At 39.0% G+C, this 10,000-nt stretch overlaps 1 protein-coding gene across 6 annotated transcripts in view; it reads right to left on the bottom strand.

Moving 5' to 3' along the window:
* myh14 (myosin, heavy chain 14, non-muscle) overlaps positions 1-7,595 on the bottom strand; it is a 195,503-nt gene extending 187,908 nt beyond the window's left edge. For 5 of the 6 annotated variants that reach the window (XM_062062443.1, XM_062062442.1, XM_062062444.1 and 2 more), the window contains exon 1: positions 7,400-7,595. The gene's annotated coding sequence lies outside the window, so the exon portion shown is untranslated. The remainder of the gene's footprint in view (positions 1-7,399) is intronic. The other variant, XM_062062446.1, reaches the window with a different exon arrangement.
* Positions 7,596-10,000: the final 2,405 nt, after the last annotated feature.

Raw genomic sequence — 10,000 nt, 5'->3', positions numbered from 1 at the left:
ATTCCCAAGAAAAACAGCAGGGGTTCCATCGTCTGGCGGTGGTTTGGCTTCAAGCGGGAATATGTCTTTACATGTCGACATCTCTGTTAGGTGCCACACCAACTAAATGCCAAAGCAACTATTTCCACATCAACACTGTATGACATACACTATTTGATATGCAGTTCATTTTTACGTGACACTTATTGGAATATCTTGTGTGACATCATGCACAAAAGTGCACTAATAGCTTGTTTTAAAATGTCTCTTGACAATCTTGCACTTTCTGTTTTGGAAATGACATGAATGTTTGTGCCACTGCTTAATAACTGTTTCATAAATCCACTTTTGATAAATTGACTTAGTTGTGATTTCCCTCTCTGCATGAGAGTTTAAAAGTAGCATATATTAATGCAGAATAAAGAAGAATGTTTTAATGTAGACACATAGAATCATCATACTGCTGTGATTATATGCATCAAGTGTTCATTCAAGGCTAAGGCAAAATATCCACATATATATGGTGTATCGTGACATGGCCTAAAAATATCGAGATATTAAAAAAGGGCCATATCGCCCAGCCCTAATATACATATACTGTATTTCTACTAGGGCTGTGAATCTTTGGGTGTCCCACGATTCGATTCAATATCGATTCTTGGGGTCCCAATTCGATTCGAAATCGTATTTTTTTTCAATTCAACACGATTCAAAAACGATATTTTCCCAATTCAAAAGGATTGTCTATTCATGGAATACATACCGTAATTTCCGGACTATAAGCCGCTACTTTTTCCCCTCGTTCTGGTCCCTGCGGCTTATATACGGCCTGTTCTTCTCCGACACCGACGACGAGGATTTCGGTGGTTTTAGTACGCAGGAGGAAGACGATGACACAATGATTAAAGACTGACTTTTCATATACCGGTAGGCTGGTTATTTTGATAAAGTACAGGCGAGCACTTTGTATTACTTTGCACCGTTGTATTATTTGTACTCTGCACGAATGCTGTTCGCCATGTCAAAGATGTGAAAGTTTGATTGAATGATTGAAAGATTTATAGTTAATAAATGGGACGCTTTGCGTTCCCAAACAGTCATCTCTGTCCCGACAATCCCCTCCGTGGTAGCAGGAACCCCTGTATACTACGCTAATTACACATCAAAACCCTGCGGCTTATAGTCGGGTGCGGCTTATACATGGAGCAATCTGTATTTTCCCCTAAATTTAGCTGGTGCGGCTTATAGTCCGGAAATTACGGTAGATTTCAGCAGGATCTACCCCAGTCTGCTGACATGCAAGCAGACTAAAAAGCTTTTATAATTGTAAAGGACAATGTTTTATCAACTGATTGCAATAATGTACATTTGTTTGAACTATTAAATGAAGCAAAAATATGACTTATTTTATCTTTGTGAAAATATTGGACACAGTGTGTTGTCAAGCTTATGAGATGCGATGCAAGTGTAAGCCACTGTGACACTATTGTTCTTTTTTTATAAATGTCTAATGATAATGTCAATGAGGGATTTTTAATCACTGCTATGTTGAAATTGTAACTAATATTGATACTGTTGTTGATAATATTCATTTTTGTTTCACTACTTTTGGTTTGTTCTGTGTGGTGTTTGTGTCTCCTCTCAAATGCTCTGTTTATTGCAGTTCTGAGTGTTGCTGGGTCGGGTTTGCTTTTGGAATTGGATTGCATTGTTATGGTATTGCTGTGTATTGTTTTGTTGGATTGATTCATTAAAAAAAAAAAAAAATAATAAATTAAAAAATTTTTATTAAATAAATAAAAAATAGATTAAAAAAAAAAAGAGAATCGATTCTGAATCGCACAACGTGAGAATCACAATTAGGATTCGAATCGATTTTTTCCCACACCCCTAATATATATATATATATATATATATATATATTAGGGATGTCCGATAATGGCTTTTTGCAGATATCCGATATTGTCCAACTCTTTAATTACCGATACCGATACCAACCGATACCGATATCAACGGATATATGCAGTCGTGGAATTAACACATTATTATGCCTAATTTGGACAACCAGGTATGGTGAAGATAAGGTACTTTTAAAAAAAAATTAAAAAAATAAGATAACTAAATTAAAAACATTTTCTTGAATAAAAAAGAAAGTAAAAAAATATAAAAACAGTTACATAGAAACTAGTAATTAATGAAAATGAGTCAAATTAACTGTTAAAGGTTAGTACTATTAGTGGACCAGCAGCACGCACAATCATGTGTGCTTACGGACTGTATCCCTTGCAGACTGTATTGATATATATTGATATATAATGTAGGAACCAGAATATTGATAACAGAAAGAAATGGGGGGAGGGAGGTTTTTTGGGTTGGTGCACTAATTGTAAGTGTATCTTGTGTTTTTATGTTGATTTAATAAAATTAAAAAAAAAAAAACGATACAGATAATAAAAAAACAGATACCGATAATTTCCGATATTACATTTTAACGCATTTATCGGCCGATAATATCGGACATCCCTAATATATATATAATGTGTATGTATATATATATATATATTTTATATACATACATACATACATACATACATACATACATACATACATACAAACATACATACATACATATATATATATATACACATATATTATATATGTGTGTGTGTGTGTGAGATTTTTTCATGGACTTTCCTTAAATATGTAAAAGTATTCATATTGCCTCCATGTCATATTATACTCCTTCCAGTGTTGTTGTTGTTTTTAGTTTAGAGAGTTTTTATCCAATCACAATTCAGCTAGTTTATGTTGCCATGCTGTACCTAATCTGCCTTCAGAATCAAACAATGCAGTGCTGCAAGTGAACGGACACATACAGTTGATAGATAATTACACATACAGTTGATAGATCATTGCCATAGCCAATCAGACCCGCCATGTTTACCTTTTTCCTACCTTTTCTACTGAGGGCACTTATATGGAAGTATTTTCCTAGCAAAACTATTTGCAAATGTGTATTTCAGTCTGTGCGTCTGTAATCCCATTCACGTGTCTGTGTACTCATTTGTGTGTCTGTATCTCCATCTATGTGTCTGTAATCAGATCCATGTATCTGTGTACTCATTTGTGTGTCCGTGTACTCATTTGTGTGTCTGTAATCAGATCCATGTATCTGTGTACTCATTTGTGTGTCTGTATCTCCATCTATGTGTCTGTAATCAGATCCATGTATCTGTGTACTCATTTGTGTGTCTGTGTACTCATTTGTGTGTCCGTGTACTCATTTGTGTGTCTGTATCTCATCTGTGTGTCTGTAATCAGATCCATGTGTTTGTGTACTCATTTGTGTGTCTGTGTACTCATTTGTGTGTCCTTGTACTCATTTGTGTGTCTGTGTACTCATTTGTGTGTCTGTATCTCCATCTGTGTGTCTGTAATCAGATCCATGTGTATGTGTACTCATTTGTGTGTCTGTGTACTCATTTGTGTGTCTGTATCTCCATCTGTGTGTCTGTAATCAGATCCATGTGTCTGTGTACTCATTTGTGTGTCTGTATCTCCATCTGTGTGTCTGTAATCAGATCCATGTGTTAGTGTACTAATTTGTGTGTCTGTGTACTCATTTGTGTGTCCATGTACTCATTTGTGTGTCTGTGTACTCATTTGTGTGTCTCGATCTCCATCTGTGTTTCTGTAATCAGATCCGTGTGTTTGTGTACTCATTTGTGTGTCCGTGTACTCATGTGTGTGTCCGTGTACTCATTTGTCTGTCTGTGTACTCATTTGTGTGTCTGTATCTCCATCTGTGTGTCTGTAATCAGATCCATGTGTTTGTGTACTCATTTGTGTGTCCCTGAACTCATTTGTGTGTCCGTGTACTCATTTGTGTGTCCGTGTACTCATTTGTGTGCCTGTATCTCAATCTGTGTGTCTGTAATCAGATCCCTGTGTCCGTGTACTCATTTGTGTAAGTGTATCTCCATCTGTGTGTGTGTATCCCATTCACGTGTCTGTGTACCCATTTGTGTGTCTGTATCTCCATCTGTGTGTGTGCAATCACATCCATGTGTGCGTGTTTTAATTTGTGTGTCCGTATATCTATTTTGGGCGTGTCTAATAAAAACATTTAAAAATCTGTCTGTCCATATTTTGATCTGTGTGTGTGTATTCAAATTTGTGTGAAGCAGGAACTCTGATTGGTTGTCTTTTTTAACACGAAACTTCTGCCATGTAAGATTTGTGTGTCCGGGCTAAAAAAAACAAACCTGCAACTTCACCTTTCCTTTCCCTATACTCACCACTTGCACCCAATCATGTTATTCTGATCTGATTACACACACACACAGATTAAGATACAGACACACAAATATTACACAGACACATGAATCGTATTACAGACACACAGATTGAGATACACATTTGCAAATAGTTTTGCTACAAAATTCCACAGAAAAAAATGTGTCCGTCCGTATTTAATCTGTGTGAGTGTGTGTGTATTCAGATGTGTGTAGCAAGAGACTTTATTGGTTGTCTTTTTCACACGTGATTTGTGTGTCCGTGTCCAAAGACTCGTCTGTCTGCAACTTCATCTTTCCTTTCCTTATTGTAACCACTCACGTTATTCTGACACACAAATTGAGATACAGACACACAAATGAGTACACAGACACATGAATCGTATTACAGACGCACAGACTGAAATACACTTTTGCAAATAGTTTGCTACAACAATACCCCCCCCCCCCCAAAAAAAAAAAACCTGCCCGTCCGTATTTTGATCTGTGTGTGTGTATGTGTATTCAAATTTGTGTGAAGCAGGAACCCTGATTGGTTGTCTTTTTTTACACAAGACTTTGGCGACACGTATGCCGTGTAAGATTTGTGTGTCCAGGCTAAAAAAAACCCTGCAACTTCACCTTTCTTTTCCCTATACTCACCACTTGCACCCATTCGTGTTATTCTGATCTGATTACACACACACACACACACACAGATTGAGATACAGACACACAAATTATTACACAGACACATGAATCGTATTACAGACACACAGATTGAGATACACATTTGCAAATAGTTTTGCTACAAAATCCCCCAGAAAAAAATCTGTCCGTCCGTATTTTAATCTGTGTGAGTGTTTGTGTATTCAGATTTGTGTGTAGCAAGAAATCGGTTGTCTTTTTTACACGTGGTTTGTGTGTCCGTGTCCAAAGACTTGTCTGTCTGCAACTTCACCTTTCCTTTCCCTATACTCACCACTTGCACCCACTCACGTTATTCTGACACACAGATTGAGATACAGACACACAAATTATTACACAGACACATGAATCGTATTACAGACAGACTGAAATACACAGTTGCAAATAGTTTGCTACAACAATACATCCCACCCACAAAAAACCTGCCCGTTCGTATTTTGATCTGTGTGTGTGTGTGTGTGTGTATTCAAATTTGTGTGAAGCAGTAATAACCCTGATTGGTTGGTTGTCTTTTTTTTTTAATTATTTTTTTTACACAAGACTTTGGCGACACTTCTGCCGTGCAACTTCACCTTTCCTTTCCCTATACTCACCACATGCACCCAATCATGTTATTCTGATCTGATTACACACACACAGATTGAGATACAGACACACACAATCAGATTACAGACGCACAGATAAGAGATATGCACGTGCAAATAGCTTTGCTACAATACTGCAACTGTTTTTGATCAGGGTTGTACTGGAAATGTCATTTTGTCGTCCTTTCTGTTAAGCGCAACGACAATAAAGTTGCATTTTCCTTTCCACGCGTCCACGCTGCATAACGCGGAAAGTGGCAGGAATAAAAAATGTGAACAATGTCGCGCGCGGGGAAAGCATTTGCATACAAGTTGTCGTCATAAACCCTTGTGTTATGTGCAGCTGTGAGAGCGTGGGAGACTCATTTGTCCACAATTCTGTCTTGTTAGTCCTGTTCCCACACACACACACACACACACACACACACACACACACACACACACACACACACACACACACACACACACACACACACACACAAACACACAAACACACATTTTTGTATTTGTACCTTCATGAGAAAAATGCCTCCCTCTTTAGGACCAGCCTTTCTAGATATATAAAGAAGTGTATTTACAACATTAATAATGCACATATAAAAAAGCTTGTTGTGAAAAATGAGTTGGAATTTCACAAGAAAAAGGTCACAATTTCACAAGAAAAAGGTCACAATTTCACAAGCAAAACTTAGAATGTTGGCAGTATTATAATAAAAGTCGTCGTTTTACTCAACGCAAGTCAAAATTTGACAAGAAAAGCTGAACATGTGTGCAATATTATGATAAAAGTTGGACTTTCATTCAACAACAGTCGCAATTTAACAAGAAATGCTTAACATTTTTAAAATTTTATGAAAAGAGTCGTCATTTCACTCGACAAAAGTCACAATTTTACAAGAAAACTTTAAAATATTGGCAATATTATAATAATAATCGGAATTTTACTTAGCAAAATGATGACACAAGTAGAAGCTAACTGTTAATGGCCACTATAGTCTTAGTAGTGTAGTGTATCTGTTCATCCTATGGTCACATATGGCTTGTCTTACGGAAGTGGTAAAAACCAGCTGTTCACCTGGCGGCTTTTTTCGGGGATGAATAGGGGAAGTCCTTCTTTAGCTGCCATCTTGTTTTATCATATATTGATGCCTTTGCACCTGTCTGTTTACTTTTGTATGTACATTAAAATCAACAAAAAGATCTTGACTTTGGAGCAATGTTCACGGACTCTAGTATTATGGCTCTCTATCCGATGCAATGGTTTTCCGTATTGGGACCATGATTTTGGTTGTAACTTGTTAGACACACAGACACACACACACACACACACACACACACACACACACACACACACACACACACACACACACACACACACACACACACACACACACACACATACATACAGAGAAGCAAAGCCTCCATAGCAACATCCGGACAGACAATAACTTCAAGGAGAGGGGGGTCAGTTCCTGTGTCTATTTTTCCTGATTGTGTCTTTAGCTATTTTTACTGATTGTGTCTTTAGCTTTGTGCACCGGGCAGGGTCTGGACACGCCTTTCTTCCCAAGGTGCATGATGAGACGTTTTATCAGCAGGCCCTATTGAAGCTATAATGATGACAGCAAAGCAGCCACACCTTCCAACTAGCCTACGAAAAACCCCGTAGACTATATATGGATCGTGTCTTCAATATATATTGTCTTTGTCGGACTCAAAGAGAATTGGAGAGGCGTCTTTTAAACAAAGGTAAAGCCAGTGAACGCCTCACCCCCAGCAATGACTACACAGGAATATGAGACGTTCAAGGGTGTCGATCACGCCGGCTTCTCTTTAAGTTGGATTAGCCCTTACCTTCGCTCCAAGTGGTTAAAGGTGCGCCGAGGAGCGTCCGGAAGCTGTTTCGTGGGTGTTTCGCTGAGTGAAAGGTGTGTTGTCTACCGCATATGCGTCTATTATCATCGCACCGTTCGAAGCCCCAGCCAGCGGCGCCGCTCCAACACACACCAGCGTCCTTAAAGTAGACGCACAGAAGCGGCGTGAGGGCAAAGGCTTCACCACTTCCGGTACGGGCGCCAATCAGGAGCGATGAGAAGGCGGTGCCGGCCAATGAAAAGCTACAACGGAGCAGTAAAGACCCGCCCCCCCGTGGACTGGCTCGACGGGCGCCAACACGGAAGCGGTGACGAATGGCGTCTTTGGGAAGCTCAAAGCGATGACGTCCTTAGCCAATGATGACAGGCGCGGGGCGGGACTAAAGATGATTGACGTGGGCGAAGAGCCAACCGGAGCGACGCAGCAGGTGCCTTGTGCGTCAGCCCTCGCGCCAGAGTACGGAGACTCGCGCCCCCCTTTGTTTGTGCACGACGCGGCCGCAGACCCGCGAAGACAGACACTGACCTGGGGTCAGTTCTTTCTTTGCGCTCGAGCCAGCGCCACACGCGTATGGACTCAAAAGATCTGACTGCAGGTCAGAGAGACAATGCTACCTGGACATTAGCTCCCAAGCTACCTGACGTTTATTATGACGATTTCAAGGTAAATTCCACCAAAAAAACAGGAATGTACTTTTTGGGGATAGAATCTGTTCTTAAATATACACACAAATTAGGATACAGCTCAATAATTTCCTGTTTTTGGACATAGAATGAATTCAACATAGTTTTGCGTTTGTTTATTTGTGGTTAAGGAAATGGTTTAATGTTTATTTCTGGTTTTATTAACTCATGTTTTATTTCATCATATCCTTTTTCCAAGCCCACTTTCTGTCATTTTTAAGCAAGAAAATAACCCACAAATATATGTGGAGAACCACTATTGTACAATTAATTAGTAAATGGATCAAGTGTGTCCAAAGTCCAAAATCTACTGAAAGTTAGCACGGTCATGGTAGCATGTTAGCATGTTAGCATGACAAGTTACAGGGCTCTGAGGCGTTCGGTTTGCAAACTTGGCAAAAAAAAGTCAGTGTTATTGTTAGCATGCTAACAACATGAGTCAAGCACCAAGTTATAGGACTCTGAAGCGTTCGGCTGCAAAATCTACTGAAAGTTAGCACGGTAATGGTAGCATGTTAGCATGCCAAGTTATAGGGTTCTGAAGCGTTCGGCTGCAAAATTGGCAAAGAAAGTCAGCAGGTTAGTGTTAGCATGCTAACAACATGTGTCAAGTGCCAAGTTCTAGGACTCTTAGAGGCGTTAGGCTGCAAAATTAGCTAAAAAAGTTAACATGGTAGTGTTAGCATGCTAACAACATGTGTCAAGTGCCAAGTTATAGGGCTCTGAGGCGTTCGGATGCAAAATTGGCAAAAAAAAAAAGGTAGCACGGTAGTGTTAGCATGCTAACAGCTTCTGTCGAATACCAGGTTATAGAACTCGGAGGCGTTAGGCTGCAAAATTGGCAAAGAAAGTCAGCACGTTAGTGTTAGCATGCTAACAAAATGGGTCAAGTGCCAAGTTATAGGACTCTTAGAGGCGTTAGGCTGAAAAATTAGCTAAAAAAAGTTAACATGGTAGTGGTTAGCATGCTAACAACATGTGTCAAGTGCCAAGTTATAGGGCTCTGAGGCGTTCGGATGCAAAATTGGCACAAAAAAAAGTTAGCACGGTAGTGTTAGCATGCTAACAGCATCTGTCGAATACCAAGTTATAGGACTCTGAGGCGTTCGGCTGCAAAATCTACTAAAAGTTAGCACGGTAATGATAACATGTTAGCATGCCAAGTTATAGGGCTCTGAGGCATTCAGCTGGAAAATTGGCTAAAAAAAGTTAGCACAGTAGTGCTAGCATGCTAACAGCATCTGTCAAAACTTTCAACATGTATACCTCGGCTCCACAAACTCAGATCCAGATTTGGTACAAATGATGATGATAAAGTGCTGGATGCATGTGCATGTACGAGCCAGTCTGCCCCACGACAAGAGTACAGAGAATAAAAAGGAACTTATTGAACACAATGGTGGACACGCGCAATCTACTTTAAGTACATTTCTTCCATATATGGACAGTCCGCTGATGTCACACTTGGAAGAACATCACAAATTGTGCAAATTGAATCTTTGGATTGTTAGCATTGTTACTGTACAACCTTTGGATTGTTAGCATTGTTGCTGTACAATCTTTGGATTGTTAGCATTGTTACTGTACAATCTTTGGATTGTTAGCATTGTTACTGTACAATCTTTGGATTGTTAGTATTGTTACTGTACAATCTTTGGATTGTTAGCATTATTACTGTACAATCTTTGGTTTGTTAGCATTGTTACTGCAAAATATTTGCATTGTTAGCATTGTTACTTTACAATCTTTGGATTGTTAGCATTATTACGGTACAATGTTTGGATTGTTAGCATTGTTACTGTACAATCTTTGGATTGTTAGTATTGTTACTGTACAATCTTTGGATTGTTAGCATTATTACTGTACAATCTTTGGATTGTTAGCATTGTTACTGCAA

The sequence above is a fragment of the Entelurus aequoreus genome, linkage group LG11 (genome assembly GCF_033978785.1).
Source record: "Entelurus aequoreus isolate RoL-2023_Sb linkage group LG11, RoL_Eaeq_v1.1, whole genome shotgun sequence".
Classification (NCBI taxonomy): Eukaryota; Metazoa; Chordata; class Actinopteri; order Syngnathiformes; family Syngnathidae; genus Entelurus; species Entelurus aequoreus.
This window is presented reverse-complemented; position numbering and strand designations above follow the sequence as displayed.